The following is a 16,371-nucleotide window of genomic DNA, read 5'->3' on the forward strand; positions in this document are numbered from 1 at the left end:
CTAAATAATCATCAATCCTCCTAGACTGGTGTATGGCCTCCCATATCTGCAGCTGCCCTAGTGTACGATATAGCTGTTGTGTCTATAATAAATAAATAATAAAATTAAATTAATTAAAATATACATATGATTAATTCAATATGAAATTAATTTAAACGTAAAATTTTTATCAATCTATCGGCCACAACATGTGTGCCAACGGAGCTGTCGGTATGCTTGATCGGATCCTGCTGGACGATCTGATTTTGCCATGCCCTCTACTGTCTATCAGAGTACTTCTTACTGCACCATCGGTCACAGAGGGGCCTCTCATACATCCGTCCACATCCAGTGATCTATGTAAGACTTTCATTCGATGGTGACTTGAAACTGGAGAGCTCTATGGCGGACTGCCTAAGGCTGTACAGCCCATCGCAGATTTACGTGTGGCCACCTCCTCAAAGATCGCCAGCCAGCCTCCTCATTCTGAGGAGTCTCGAATTGATAGTACTCCTACAAGTAGAAGCAAGCATGTATTAATAAATAGAATATAAATCTATCATGAATTTAAAAATTAAATATTTTTGACTTACTAGGAACGTCTTTTAGACTTGATCACGAGCCCCCAAGACCAATTAAAGAACTCGTTGATCGGCCCTGACATTAATCGTCGGATGATCCCGAAAACCACATGAGGCACCCCAGGCTCTCTAAATGTACTGCAAAATTGATTTTAAATGATAAATGTTAGACTCTAAAATAGCTAAATTTTAAACATATTTAGTGAAGATATAGTACTTATGAATGGCTTTGAATATGGATGAGAGCTCTATCCTCCGATCGAGTCGGAGGTGTCGCGAGCCGGACGGATCCTCTACCATACCGCTGACTTTGACAATCGAGCACTGCTCAACATGACTATGGGATCACTGGTGACCCCACGTTATCCAAATTTGAAAGTATCAAGACATCACAAAGAATATTATATTAGATAATAAAAGATAAAATAATATTAAAAAAATATTTAAAGTATTAGAGTTTACCGCATGGTATGTGAGCTCTCTCCTCGGCTGTAATGGCTCCGACCTCTGAAAAATATGATTTATAATCTCTAAAAATAAAAATAAATAGATTTACGGATTAATTATATAAATTATAATATGACAATTTAAAATGATACAAGACAAGTATTTAAAATGATTCAAGGCAATGCAATAAATAAAATGATACTAGAAGGTCGGAAGAATGAGAGCGGTCGGAGGTGGCATCCTGGATGTGAGATATAAGAGCTTGGATGCCTAGGTGGAGGCCATTGCTAAGAGGTGCTTGGATTTGGAAGAGCAGTCCAAGAAAAGAGAGGTAGGGCTTCAAGTAGAGTCTCCGAGCTAAAGTAGAAACTTTGTGAGGAGAGGTACAAGAGTGCTTTGCTAGAGGCAAAGCACAAGGAGTCAGAGGTTTAGAAGTTCATCGCAAGAAAAAGCACTACTCATCAGCCTTTTCAGATATTTGATACCCTTCAGATTCTTTCTCTTCTTTCCCTTCTTGAATAGGATTGTCCTTTAAAACAAACTCAAAATGATCTACCTCCTTATGTTAGCCATTATGTAGGAGAAAATCTGGAGTATCCAACTCTGCATTTATGAAAGACTGATGAACTTCAGATATTTCATCCTTCTGAAAGCATTCTGATAAATGAGGTTCTTCTTCTTCTTCTGGCACGTAATGAATGGCTCGAGACTTAAAAAAGATCTAGTCCGGGCCCGACCCTGGCCCGAAATTTTTTTCGGGCTTTGGGTTGGACTTAGGTCCAATGATTTTAAGAAAAATCAAGTCTGGGTCGGTCCTGACCCGGCTCGAGCCTAGCCCAAACCCATTTGGATGGGCCAGAACCATAAGGTGGTTGCAAAGTAAGAAGGCTATAAACTAGGAGTAGAAATTTTTTTAAAAAATAAAATAAAAGCTTAAAAACAGTACTTAAATAAGAGACCAATAAAGTAAACAAGAGAAAGAAGAAAAGAAAAAGGCTCGAATTTGTTATTGGAAAATAAAGCATTGTATGTTTCTCTGCACTTTTAAACATGAGGTTGCTACAAGCGATTGCCTGTGATGTAATAGATCGTCCAAGCTTGCCCTACAACTATAACAACAAGAACAGAAATGCATCATCTCCATCTCTCTCTAGACTCTTTAGGTGCATCGTGCATAGGCAGTTATCATAGCTTCTTTATGAATAGAGCATTACTGGTTTTAGGTTGGATGCGGGCCGACAGTATTGGGCCCACTCTCGGATCGAGCTTGGGCTGGGTCAAAGATATATCTGAGTTCGGTCCGAAGTTCAAATAGACCTAGAGCTGTCAATTTGGATTGGATCCATTGGGTTGGTCCGCTCCATCATATAAATAGGATGGATTGGATTCATATTTTAGCAATCCATTTAAAAGTGGATCAAATAATCCGCCCCGTTTGGATTGGCGAGTCGGGGTGGGTTGGCCCGCCTATTTTGTTTAGTAAAAGAAATATTATCAAATCCTCTTGAGGCCTTGACTTTTGTCTAGTTATCCGCCTATTTTGTTTAGTAAAACAAATTACCAACCCTCCAGAGATCATGGAAAGAATGTGGAGAGGAGAGAGAAGGGTTAACAGTTTTTTTTTTTCAGAGAGGAGGAATTTTGGCGGGTTGGCCCGTTTAACCCGCAGCCCATGACGGATCGGATCGGGTTGGTGTTTTTCCAACCCACAGTTAAATGGGTCAGCCCGCCCCGCCCCATTTAGAGGTGGGTCGGGGTGAGTCGGCCATCTTGACAGCTCTAAATGGATCCTATAATTAGATCCAAGCCCGATCTGAACTATTTTAAGCCTAGTCCGAAGCCTGATACGAATTTGGATCGGCACGAAGCCCATCGGGCCGACCCGAGCCTAGTTCCAGCCTTAATCATAGTTAAATAAAGAACTTAATTAATTAATTAAATTTATACCTAATTAATTAATTAATTATCTAATTAAAATTAATTAATATATGAAAAAAAAGGACTTTTAGGTCGCTGATGTCGCCGCCGCTAATACTTACCAAAAGAATGGGTACGCAGGCGTAGGGACACCGGCAGCATAGCGATGGCGGTTCGGTGCGGGGACAGGGATGACGATCCGGTGTGGGGATGGTGGATCGGGTAGGGGGAGAGAGGATCCGGCAATGGGGGTGGTGGATCCGACAAGGGAACGGCATCACTAGTGCAGGGAGAGTGGATCCGACAAGGGGGCAATGGATTCGATAAGGGGGTGGCATATCCGACAAGAAAGGCGGCGGATCGGCAAGGGAACGGCAGATCTGGCAAGAAACTGCATCACTACAAGGGGAGAGTGGATCCGGCAGGGGACAGCGGATCCGACAAGAGAACGATGGCACGAGGACTTCGACGGCACAGGGATGGCGAAGGGGGAGGTGGCGGCACATGGATGGGGAGAGTGTGAGCTGGGGAGCCGAGAGGGGATGCAGTATAGGGAATCCGATAGGTAGATGGCGGCAATGGGGAAGTGGTGCAGGAATGCCGGCAGGGATGGTGGCACCCGTGAGCTGGGGAACTGGGAGAAGAGGTCGGTCGGCCGTCGGTGGTGGAGATAAAACTGAGGATAGGGGGGCGGGGGAAGTAAGGGGAGAATGAGAGGGTGGGGGGTCGGTCAATCACCGGCCTGGGAGATAATCCAGAAATCGAGAGGGGGGTGGGGGAAAATGAGGGCGGGATCCTAAAAACAGTGGGGAAACCAAAAATCGAGGGGTAGAGAGGGAATCGATGGTGAAAAAATTTAAGGATATTAGCGATGCCATCGCTAATACAATATTTTCATTGCTAATAATTTTATGATTAAATTAAAAAAAATTATTATTTATTAGTGACGTCATTAGCCGTCGTCAAAAATCAAAAATTTTATTGCTAATATTTTTTTTTGTGATGGCTTATCTTTTGGTCGTCATTGGTCGTCGATAAAAAGAGTTATTAGCAATGATAAAATTGCCATCGATAATGACCGTCACTAAAGCTTATTTTTCTTATAGTGTAAAGATGATGTCGACAAACAATAAAAAATTTGCTTATACTAAAATTATTTGAATTTTGAAGAAAAAAAAAATTTACCATCAGAGTCTCTCACGAAATAGGCAAACTATTATATATTATTATTGTTAATGCTTTTGCTACTACTACTTTTCTCCAATTTAACAATATGCTCATCCTCTCAATCCCATCCACAAATACAAGAAATGTATATCAAAAGTAAATAAAAACCTTTCAACTTAAAATAAAATTTGCATTAACGTGTCATAATAATAATAATGAAAACAAATTAAATGTTTAGTAATAACAAAATCATTTGAATTAATTATGAAAAAAAGGAATAACAATGACAGAAAGAATCAGATGGAGATTGATTATCCTTACAGCAACTGAACTTTCACTAATAATTAGAAAATCTAAACCTTAACCTTTTCCTTTTTAAAATAAAAAATATTATTATTTAAGATAAGCAGACTGAAAATGTGCAATTTCGTGTAGCATGAATGCATTACATGTGAAAATTTAAATCTAGCTTTAATTAGTTACTTAAGCCGAAGGCATATTCTCCTGAATGCATGTGTGCTAAAGATAATATTGCTCATCTTCCAACAAAGTAAAGAGTTAATGCAACATCTAACTCATATTTGATTTCCTTAGTTCCATGTTTACCATCCTGATCATTGAATAGATAATGAACTGAGTAAACTGTGTTAAGGAGGTTCAACTATGAGAAGCTGCTAGAGGTCTTCTGTGAAAACAAACTATGCTTTCATAAGAAGCTTGAACATGTTGAATATCTGCACAATTAAGATGTCTCATGATTCATCCTTCTTTTTTCTTTTTATTGGGGATGAAACGGAGGCTCGGCAACCCAATTTTATTGAAAAGATATCTTATGATTCTGTTAATCTACTATCAAAGATCAAACACGATCAATGATTTTAATTCTCTTAAATAACCTGTCAAAATTTTTTTATTACTAGATTTAAACTAAAATCAAAGCATATTAGAACATCTAAACACCAATTTAGGAATTTTTTTAGTTTGACATGAAATTAATCAAATACAAAATGCATAACTAGCAATGCTAGCATTTGTGCCAAAGAACATATTCTTGCTTATCTATAAACTAGAAAAGGAAAGGAGTCATGAATTTTAATTTCTCTAAACATGATATGTTGAGTAACCTTTTGCTATTGCTGCACAAGATTTTTAACTATGTTTTAAATTATTAGCAACTTTTTATAAAGTTACAAAATAAGCAATAATATAATTAACTCCATCTCCTTTCAAAGACTATTTCATCTGGTTGCCTATGCTGCTACATCTTCCTTTATGGCTAGGCAAAATTTTATGCAACATGTCAGATGTCACTAGATTTGACTCTCGTCAAACCATTTGATGGCCAGTTGTTTATCAGCCATGTCTATAAGCCTTTTCTAAATAGGAGACAAGCGGTCCCCAAAATAGGAGAATTCCTTAAAAAATATTTTGAATCATAGTAAACCCTAATTTATTGTCACACCTCCGATTGAGATTGTGAATCGAGGGTCATGACAACCGCCGCATACTCATAGAAATCTCTTCCCATAAACATGCAAGGCATCTTATCATGCTATTCTAAAACAACACGGAATAATTAGTCAATAATTTAGATCCAAAATATGACGATCTAAATTTTTTTTTAATATCTCAATAAATTCAACAATGATTCATAGGCTTACATCAAATTCAATAAGACTTTCAACCTAAAATAAAAGTATGGAGATTCTGCTTCTGATCACTCTTCCATTCATATCTTGTATCATCTTAATTCTCAATATTTATAAAAAAATAAAATATGAGTAATGAGCTAGACAGCCGAGTAAGCAATGATCACTTTCAACAGGTTTCATCAGGCATTAAAGTAAATAATCATTTATAAAAAATAAGCATATAGAGTTTATCAATTTGAAATCAATTTCGATTGTGCAATATAGTTCATGCCAAATTTATTTCTTTTTCAAAATTCGAATTTCTTTCGAGATTTCAATTTCTTTCGTTCTTAAATTCTTTTCGTCAACCATGAGCTATGACCATATTTTTCTGTGGCAGGGTTATAACACCGCGTATCTTCTTGCGGTGAGCTGTGAATCATCTGGCAGCAAAGTCCTTTAGAACCACTAGTCTCTCTGACTGTTTGTCGCTGGTCTCTCTAGCGAATGTTGCTGGTCTCGCTGGTGACATAAACCCTCAGGATAAATCAATTGCCAACGTATATGCTCCAATTGGTGGAGCCCTTTACATAGTCAGGTTGTCAATTCATATTGTTCTTATATCAGAATTCTTCATAAATTATGTTTTATATTCTAATTTTGATAAAAAAATATATAATCATGTAGTATCAAAATCAATCAATATAATACATCATAAAATTAATATGTTCAATCATGCTTCATCATAACATTTTGAATAAGATATTTTTCATAATAAAATATTATTCATTCAATTCATGCATCGTTTTACAATTTATGTCAGAAAAATATATTATAATTTACCGATAAATCTAAAAAAAGTAAAATATTACTTATCTCGAATACATTCCCATAAATTCACATAATTCTATAAATTTTTTTCCAAAAATTCTTCAGTTCATAAACCATATCACAATATCCGATTATCAGGTGTCAACGATACCTATACGAATCAAATTCAATAATAAAAAAAAATACGAATACCATATTTCAATGATTTAGATTGGGTCCGATCATCTAATTTCATCTAATCAAAATCTAATTAGGACATAAACGATCCAAAGTTTGACTATCAGATCAATCGGATTCGAAGTGATAGGATCGAGATTTCTTCATTAGTTTCATAAAATCAAGTAGAGAGAGAAAATCAGAGGAGAAAGAATTTATGAGGTACAATCCAAATTAATCAGATACCATAGTCTAATATCTCGATTGGTGTGATCAAAATAATCTAATCAAGTCATAGTTAAATCGAAATCATAGATGATCAAATTGAGAAATATCTGATCTGATCAAGATGAGTACCAGCACGTGATCGACAATCATGGATCAAGATTCTTCATTAGAATCAGATCAGAAATATTAAAAAAAATTTCTTCATTGATAAATTTTTATAGAAAAAGAAATCAATCAAGAGAGAGAAATAGTTTTAGAGAAAGAAAATTCATCTTGGACTCCTCAGATGATATGATTCAATAAATCCGATCGATCAGATCAAATCATGCTGAGATTATCATATGGATAATTCAATAAAATCATAAAAAATAGAATCTTAAAAATACATAATCTGATCAAAGTGGATGCCGGTATACCGTCCGGCGATCACAAATCAAAAATTCATCACTAAGATCATTTAAATTCATCATCATTCTTCTTAAAATTCTAAAAAATCTTAGGAGAGAGAAATAACCTAGAGAGAGATTAGAGAGAGAAAGAGAAAGTAGAGAGAAGAAAAGAGGGAGAGAGAGAAAACAGAGAGTCTGTATATATACTTTTTTCTATTTTTCTTCTTCTCTTTTCTTCTTTTTTTTTTCTTTTCTTTTTCTTTTCCTTCCTTCTTCTTCCCGCGGCTTCCTTTAGGCCGAAACAGGGGACCTCACAATCCCCTCGATTAGTCGGTCGGCCGGCAGTCGATCGGCACGAGACTGGCCGGCGATAAAAGGCGACGACGGGCGACTTGGAGGGACCCAAACTGGTGGCCGACGACAACCACTGGTGCCCGAAAAATCGAAGAAAAGAGGGTAAAAACAGAGGTTTCTTCTGCAACAAAATTCGGCATCTCCGGTCGCCGGCGATTATGCACACGGGCACGGAAAGGAAGGAGGAGAAGAGAGGGAGAGAAATCGGGCTTACCTCGAGCTCCGGTGACCGTTGTGGCGAGTAATCGAGGCGAGCACAGTGATGGACTCTTGCGAGTGATTTCCGACGATTCTCGCCGTTTGGCTCCGATTTTCTTCGTGAAAAAAAGGGAGAAGGAGTCTTCCTTTTAAATAGAGTAGGAGGAGAGCCTCTTTCTGACTCCTGTTGGGAGTCGGTGAGAGGAGGAAGAAGACTCCCTTTCGGAGTCTTCTCCTCTATTTTTTCTTTCTATTTTTTTTTATCATTTGGGCTGGAATTTATTACATGGGCCGGGCCATGACACCCATTCTAACCCAACCAGAATTCTTCATGCATATACTGTGTATCTCCATCCACTGTCTAAAAGACGCATGGATGGCCATCAAATAAGATACACTGTATATGAGCAAGCACTTGTGGACTCCTTGGTTGGATGGCCGGTCATATCTACAGCTGCACCCAACTTTGTTGCGCGAGGATCCGCCCAACAATAACGCACCAAAGTTCCAGTTGGGCCAACGAAGACTACAATAAAACTGGAAATCTGACAAAGATCGTCGACAAATTAATTAGAAACCACCAAACTAGTAGACATCTACGAAGCCATTCCAACGCAAAAATAGATAGACATGCCCCATCTAACCGATTTAGTTATTCCGTTAAATAGGAACGCTCGAGGCCATAACAAGTCCCTTCCATCTCTCTCCTCTTCTCTCACGATCCATTCCTTCTCCTAGACGCAGAGAAAGGAGAGCCTCAGACCGTTTAATTCCCTGCGACCAAATCCAAACCTCGTCCAATTCCCACCACCAAAAAGCTCTGTGACAAGAGCGAAGAGAAAAAGCTCGATCGTTTTGTACGTAACTTCAGGCTTCATTGCTGACGTCCGGTCATCATGCTGTTATCTGATAAAATTCTGTTCAGATAACCCTCGTGTATGGTGGCTTGGCTCTTTCTGGTTCTTTCTTTTTCATGAAAGAAAGGAACATATCTGTTGTGGTTGCTGATATCTATCTTTTTTTTTTTGTTTTCCTTATATATCTATATATATATTATATGTTCTTTGTTGCATCGATTCTAGCGATCGAAGAATGATGGGATACTTCGTTCGGCCTCCGAAATTGCCGGTCTTGTTCTCCTCTTCCTCCTCCTCCTCTTCCAAGGGGAAGAAGGATTTCTCCGGCGAGGATTTGAAAGACTCGTTGCTGGAAGAAGAAGACATGGTGGTGCCCAAGGGGTTCTTGGCTGTGTACGTGGGGGTGGAGATGAGAAGATTTGTGATCCCGACGAGCTACCTCTGCCTTCCCGCCTTCCGAACATTGATGGAGAGGGTGGCCGAGGAGTTTGGATACGAGCAGACCGGTGGGCTCAGGATCCCGTGCGAAGAAGGGGACTTCCAACGGATCCTCAGGCTCTTGGAGAAATCGGATTCGGGGAAGAACAAGAAAAAGAAGGCCAAGAATTCCTCGTTGAAGCTGTAGGAATATTTAGAAAGACACCATAATCCAAGCGACCTTTGACATGTAATAGCTAGCCATTAATTGGATATATATATATATATATATATATATATAGATTAATTATTATTAGGGGAATAATGTGAAGTTTAGACATACAACCATCGATACAATTCTATGTTGCATGGATGAGGGGGAAATTGAGGAGGATATATATCGTGCAATGGATCTCGTGTAATGAACAAAATCTCTTTCACCATGTTCTTAATTGGGCGATCAGCTGGTGCCATGACCTCGCCCTTATCGGGGTGCTGCGAGGCTGATGTTTTGCGCTTCTTGGGGTGCTTTGCCGTTCTTGTGATTTTGTCGTAATTACAAGAATTTTATGTAGAGATGGAGCAATACTTAAATTTTATTATTTTTTTTCTCGAGTAATACAATCCAAATGCGTCGACTGCTGCAAGGCAATGTTTGCCGCCGCATGCCAAAAGAAAAAACACGAGTATCTCTACACAAGTCCAGGCCAACAAGGTCAGTCCTGCTATTGGACTCCAATGGACCCAAGGAAACGAACCTCGAAGCCCATATCCCAAGTCCATGACTACCGACAAGCACCAATGCGCCTGGATCCGATGCCGGAGGGTACCCTTTCTTCGCGTCATTCTGTCGAATACCTAGTATGCACCTAGATCGAGTCTGAGGAGACGGAAAACGGTGCCATCTGGAGCAAGAGAGGAAGGGATTGCTCACTGTGATAGACGGTGGAGACTAAGACGTGATCAGATTATGGACAGGTGAAGGGATCTCTATTTCATTCATCTATTTACGAGTTCCCCTAAATTTCCCTATCAAGCTACACGGATAGGCTAGAATTTTTAAGTGGATCGATCCCACCATCTAAATTAAGAATGGTTAGCATAGAATATGCTAGTAGTCTATGTACAGCCTGCCATCAACGGTAGCAAGTGTTATTTGAGGAAAAAGAAAGGAAGAAGTCGTCAGAAAGTTCTTCTAGAAATTATGATACAGCTAACTGAATGCATCCCACCTCTACAACGGTAATCTTGGACATTCCATGTTGCCCCACAGTGTGATTCATGCATCATTCCTGGTGCCATAGCTGTCTCATGCATTGTTTACTTTTGAGTCACAAAGAAGGCATGACTTGTGCATCGCAGACTACCTCAGATTGTTCTTTCTAAGAAAAATATTTCATACAACTTCTTTTATTCATTTAATTCGAAAGCCTTCAAGATAGGATCTAGCAGCACATGAATCTAGACAAACTTTGACCAGATTTACCATCCAATATGTGCCCTTTTTCCCTTTTTTTCTTTTTTTTTTTCCTTCTTTTTGGGCCCGGGTTGAGGGATCATTGTCCTAGTACCAGTCTGCATTCAGGTACATGATGATAATATGTAGTCGTGATATTCCACTTAATGTTATCATGATTATTAGATCCTTCCTGTATGCCTGCTTGTTGTTTTAAGTGGTTTGTTCTGTGTTTATGCTATTTGTGTTGGAAATTAGTGTGTTTTGTTCTGAGAACTGTATGTATTTGAGACTGTCAACATTTCACTTGTCAAACAACCTCGTAAAAAATAAATTATAATAAGAATATATATTCTATGAGTTACCAGTGTTGACAAAACGTCTGCTAAATCACCAACTTTGAGTGTTCCCAAAAATGAGCATGGAGGAATCAAGTTAGTTAATCCTTGATCACATTTCCCTCTTCTCCTGCTACTTATGCAAAACTCTCCATATTATTGCACCTTAAACAACTCATGTACTCTCTTCACAAGAGTAAAAGGAAGAAAAGTCGCAAGTTTTTCTTTTTTTCCTTCTAAAATGAAGAGAAAAGTAGCTTATACCAATAATCATCTACACAGTGAATTCTGAGGGTGATGGCACTGGGCCAACTCAGCCTCCGAAGAGCAACAGCAAAACCCTTCCTTCTTCTTCACCACCTTCAGTATGCTTTCAAATACAGACACCTCGCATGGGATCCTCAGCACACCTTCCTGTTGGAACCCAAACTCCTCCTCTGCTTCTTTAAGCAGAAGGCCAAAGGCCTGATGACTCAAGTATTCTGTTGGGATCACGAACCTCTTCATCTCCTCTCCAACGCAGACTGCAAAGAAACCTTTTGGGATGTCACTGGAGGGTGCTGAAGTGTCAGAGAAGGAGACAGTTCTCTTGAGAAAATTGATGCTCTTTTTGCCGCTCTTCTTTGGTGCGACTGCAAGCTTCTTCCACTTCTTTAGCACCTGTTGGAGCCTTACTATCTCTGTGATCTTGTTGCTGGGCTTTCTGGAGTCCATAAAAGTTTATGCAGTGATTTGGAAATTTTGAAGTAGGGAAACCTACCTGGAGTTTCCTCTTCTTTAGGGGTGGTGGCAGGAGATGGGATGGAATCCTGCTGAGAAGTTGAGAATTTATAGAAGTTAGGATCCTTTATTGTATTATAATTTATCAGCATTGTATGTGATAAGTATTTGCTATAATAATTTTAAAGAAAGTTATCATTTATGTAAAATTGTAGATTGATAGGACCGATATTTTAAGAAGTTTGACTCTCTTGGTTTCTGTGATTTTATTGGGGGGTTTGGAGTTAGTGTGGGCTTCCTATGCCGAATAAAAGATTTAGATGAACCATCTCCATCATCCAGCTGGCAAAATCAGAACCACCTTATGCATTCTATTTTCTTAAAAAATGCTTTAATATTTTCTCCCCTTTTAATAGTTGAACCAATGATGAAGACATTTCCAAAACTCACAACTGAAGATCAGAATGTACTATAGTCAAATCTTGTAGGTGAGGCTTTAGTGAAATCAGACTACGACGGAATTTTCCACACATTATCAGATAGTAAATGCTCCATGCACATTTTTACTTTTTTTGTAATAATTTTTTATATGTATGATATCATATTGTTGTTGTTGTTGTTGTTTTTTTTGTTTTGCTTTTTTTTTTAATCTAAAATTCTAAATAAAATCAATGATGCACCAGTTTCGATTCGGTATTTCAAGGCACAGCTTAGAGTGCATGATTTGAAGACCTCAGCTTGCCTTAGTATTTGTTCCTTAATACTTCGCATTTTGTTTAACATATGCTTATCTTATTTATGTGTCTATTATGATCATTTTTTAATGCAATCTGTGTACTTTTAGAACGTGGCTGATGGTAAGAAACTTGAGTCACATGTGAAGTTCTTATTTGCTATTATTTATAATTATTAAATAAAATATGCAATTGATTCATTAAGTTTACTGGAATGTCTAATGATAATTGATATGGTTTTAAATTTTAGGCACTGAATGGTCAGCTTGCTCACATTTTTTTTTTAATTTCCCAACCTTTTCCTCTACAATGATATACAGATTTGATAAATTAAACTAATTGGCTGTTTTTGTGTATGGAGTCTCACTCTGCCTTTCACCAATCATGATTTAAATAAAACACATGGAAGTTCTACTGCTCACCAGTATGAATGACTTAATTTGGTCCAACATATAATTGAGTTTTGGTGGTGATGATGATTAGTATGCTGAAGCAGTTTATGGTTAACCTTTTCCCCCTCTTTTCTTTCTTGGTAACCGAACGACCTCAAGCCTCAAGATCTAGCATAGCTACAACCAATAAAACCAGCTCTTGTGAGATGATGTAAAGCTGAAGGAAACTTCTGCACTTGAAGACAAGTTCTTGGAGATTGACGGCCATATTCGAGATTGACAGCTTCCTTGATTATGACATCTTCTTGAATTAGAAAATGTCTACAATCTTTTATCGACAGATTCTGTTATTTCCCTACAATAAATCTGCAAGCTTCATCACTGGAGTGGCTGGTGAACGAAAAGTTTCCAGATACGAGATGAAAGCTGTTAGTTATATCTGCACTTAATGGTGCCTTTTTTGTGACCCCGTACTACAGAGTTCATCCAATTAGCAGCTATCTTCATCAATATAAACTGCATCCACTATCTATAAGACCCAATGCTTTACCAGGCAAATTGATTTAGACAATTATTTTGACCGTTGATCGGTGGAATGTACCCTCAAATTTCCATCTGATTGGACAATAATCTTATCATCATTTTTTTGTTATTAAGTGTATCATTATTGTTTCATGATTATCGCTATTATAATACATGTTATGTTTATCCACTATTACATGCTTCATTTGTCTAATGGTTCATTTGGAAGATGGACTGCAGTGGAGTGAAGAATAACTGCTAAGTAAGTTAAGGTTCGTTGCTAATTTTGCTAAAATGCTAGAATACTAGTGCAATCTTTGCTGAATCTTTTTCAGCTGTTCATGCTTTTAAAGTCCTGGTGTATCAGTCATTTTGAAAAGTTTATGGACATAAGATTTCTATCAAAGTGGAATAAGTTCATTGATATCAAGGTTAAGTTTTGAACTGAATGCAGGGCACTGTATGATTTGGCATATGGGGTCTTAGTGCTCAGACTGAGAGTACTAAATTCGAGATAATATGATACTTTATGTTAAACGAGGAATCATTTTTATAATATTGCCCAAGTGGGAAGATCTTAGCAATGCATGTGAAGCTTTCAGGAAGGTAGTCAAGGTAGTGGGGTTTTGTAGGGTTTATAAAATTTATTTAGGTCCTTGTCTTGGCATGAGGTACAGCACAGGACACCAACTACAGCACAGGACACCAAATACTCTCATCTTGTGGCTTTGGTAAGAATAATTTTTATATCTCATGGGTTTTCAGCAACAACTAACACTCCAATGGAAACAAGGGCCCTTTTGTTTTCTTCCTTGATACTTTTAAAACTTGAAATTAAAATTTGTTTCGGGTACCAGTCCAAGCTGAGCCATCCCTCTTTTCTTAGGCATTTTGATTCCTTTTATTTCTTTATTCTTTGCTGTAACTTTTCATGTATTTCACTTTTGTTGGAACTGTTTTAACCATGTGTTTATTTCTGCCATGGCAGTTATTGCAGTTGCACCTCAATCTGCAGTGACTGAATTGATAAAGCATGACAGTGGGATAAGATATTTTGGTTTTTTATCTGCTCCAAAGCAGCGCACATGCCCTGCTTGCATCTTGCTGATAAAGCAAGAAGCCCAGCATTCTTGCTTATATGTATGTTTGCACATGAATGCATTAGGCCATATCCTTCTCCAAATGTCGATATCCAGCTTCTAGTTCTTTCCGTGCTATAAATTCATTGTACCCGTCATCATCATATAATTGATGCATTGCCACAGTGGTGTCTGCTTGATACCGTTGTCTGTTGCATTATTATAAGATGCAGAGCATCATCACTACTGTCGTCATTGTTCCATGCTAATCTGCAGTCATTGGTTGATTTTCTGATCTTACCAATATCAAGTGATATCCTCTGAAAATGATATGAGTTGAGTGTGAGAAAATTTTATCTCCATTATATCTGGAAAAGAGCTGTTAAGGAGGACCTTGTTAGCTGATGCAGAAAACTGATAGGTTGAAGAAAGCTGTAACTGAAAATGACTTAATTTTCTTTCAGTTCAAAGTTCTATAGAAATATCACTGGTAGTAAATACCGAATCACAATTCGAAATATAGTCTGTAACCAAAACTCTTGTTCTCTTACTTGCCCACAGTTTTGAAGTGCCCATTCAGTGAGTCATTGGGTAATTTGCAAAGTTGTTTCCCATATATATATATATATATATGTATAAAAGCATGTCTCAATATTAATCTCACTATTTCCCCCTCTTGTTGCAGCAATCATTTGCAATGCCGCCATCCATGGGGCAACACATTCAACCAACCAAATCTAGGCATCCACCAATCACCAGCTCAGGTCAGGCAGATCCTATCCAATCATATTTCCAATCATGAGCCTCCACCAACCGACCACCCCTTTTCCCTTTCAGAATCCAGATTTGACGGCAACAGAAACATCCGGTGGAAGAAGCCGAGCATCGACTCACATGCAAAAACCAAGCAGCATCTCCATCTTTTCAGAGTTGTGAGCTGAGCCCTTCATGGCCAAAATGTAGCCTCTCTCTTCCATTATTGTGCACTCTATTTGATTCACTGAACCCATTCACGGTAACGAGTTATCCCTTGGTTCTGTTGCAAATTGATTGAGAGAAGCAGAAGCAATGTGACTCAATTCAGTGACCACGCACTCCCATGCATGAATGAAAGGCCATGTACAATTAAAAAGGAGCAGGATAATGGGATGGCAGGCAGCAAATGAATGCTGACTTGTGTCTGAGCTGAGAGAATGGCAGGTGAACAGATACTACATTTCTGGATCTTATTTCCTCGTTGCCAATGATTAGCTTGATGGTCTTTAATCATTACAGAGTTGCGTCCTTGACCAACCATGGGTCCCTGACCAGAAAGTAGTTGCTAGCCCGGTGATATGATTGGCATGTCATTTGGTGTCTGTACGGGGTTATGAATACATTAAACTGAGCATCAAATGATAGAATCCAGCTATTGCTGAGTAGATACCGGTGGAAAGAGCCCACAACAGCTTCTGTAAGGACTGTGTTCTATGGGGAGAATGGAATATTGGCTGGACTAATCTATATTGATGATTCATCAAATATAATTATATGATACTCTGTTTAATGACCAAGTAGTTCTTGGATTATCTTATGTCGGATCCATCGATTAAGAGCTTTTCTAGGCCCTACAACAGTGGGCCTGACTTTGCAGCCGATCGTAATGATTGTGGACCTGGGCTTTTTGTGAATCCTGTTGTTGTGATTCTGGGCCTCAAGTTTATAGGAGCAAGGAATACAATGTGTGGTGAATATAGGTCGCCTGAACTTTTTTTCTTTCTTTCTTTTTTTTGTTTGGAGGATTTTGCATAACATTCCATCACATAGGATGTATATTGGTGGCAAAAACTGATCCAACATGATTCCACAAAAAAAAAAAAAATACTGAACCAGCATGAGCTTTCTTGTTTTGGCTCTGGAGAAATTCTTTATACTCCATCCGCGGTGTAGAAAATCTATCATGGAGCACACTGTCCCGTCTGACTAAGTCACATAGTCA

General features: G+C 38.3%; 1 long non-coding RNA gene across 2 annotated transcripts; it reads left to right on the top strand.

Annotated features, from left to right (window-relative positions):
* The first annotated feature begins 9,419 nt into the window (after nt 1-9,419).
* LOC109506091 (uncharacterized) lies at nt 9,420-16,270 on the top strand. Of its 2 annotated transcripts, XR_012142886.1 has the most exons (4): nt 9,421-10,130; nt 14,303-14,426; nt 15,079-15,157; nt 15,231-16,269. It is a non-coding gene; the product is annotated as an uncharacterized lncRNA (long non-coding RNA). The 2 variants fall into 2 exon arrangements; XR_002165082.3 differs by lacking the exon at nt 14,303-14,426 and having other exon boundaries at nt 9,420-10,130; nt 15,231-16,270.
* Nucleotides 16,271-16,371: the final 101 nt, after the last annotated feature.

The sequence above is a fragment of the Elaeis guineensis genome, chromosome 7, assembly GCF_000442705.2.
Source record: "Elaeis guineensis isolate ETL-2024a chromosome 7, EG11, whole genome shotgun sequence".
Lineage (NCBI taxonomy): Eukaryota > Viridiplantae > Streptophyta > Magnoliopsida > Arecales > Arecaceae > Elaeis > Elaeis guineensis.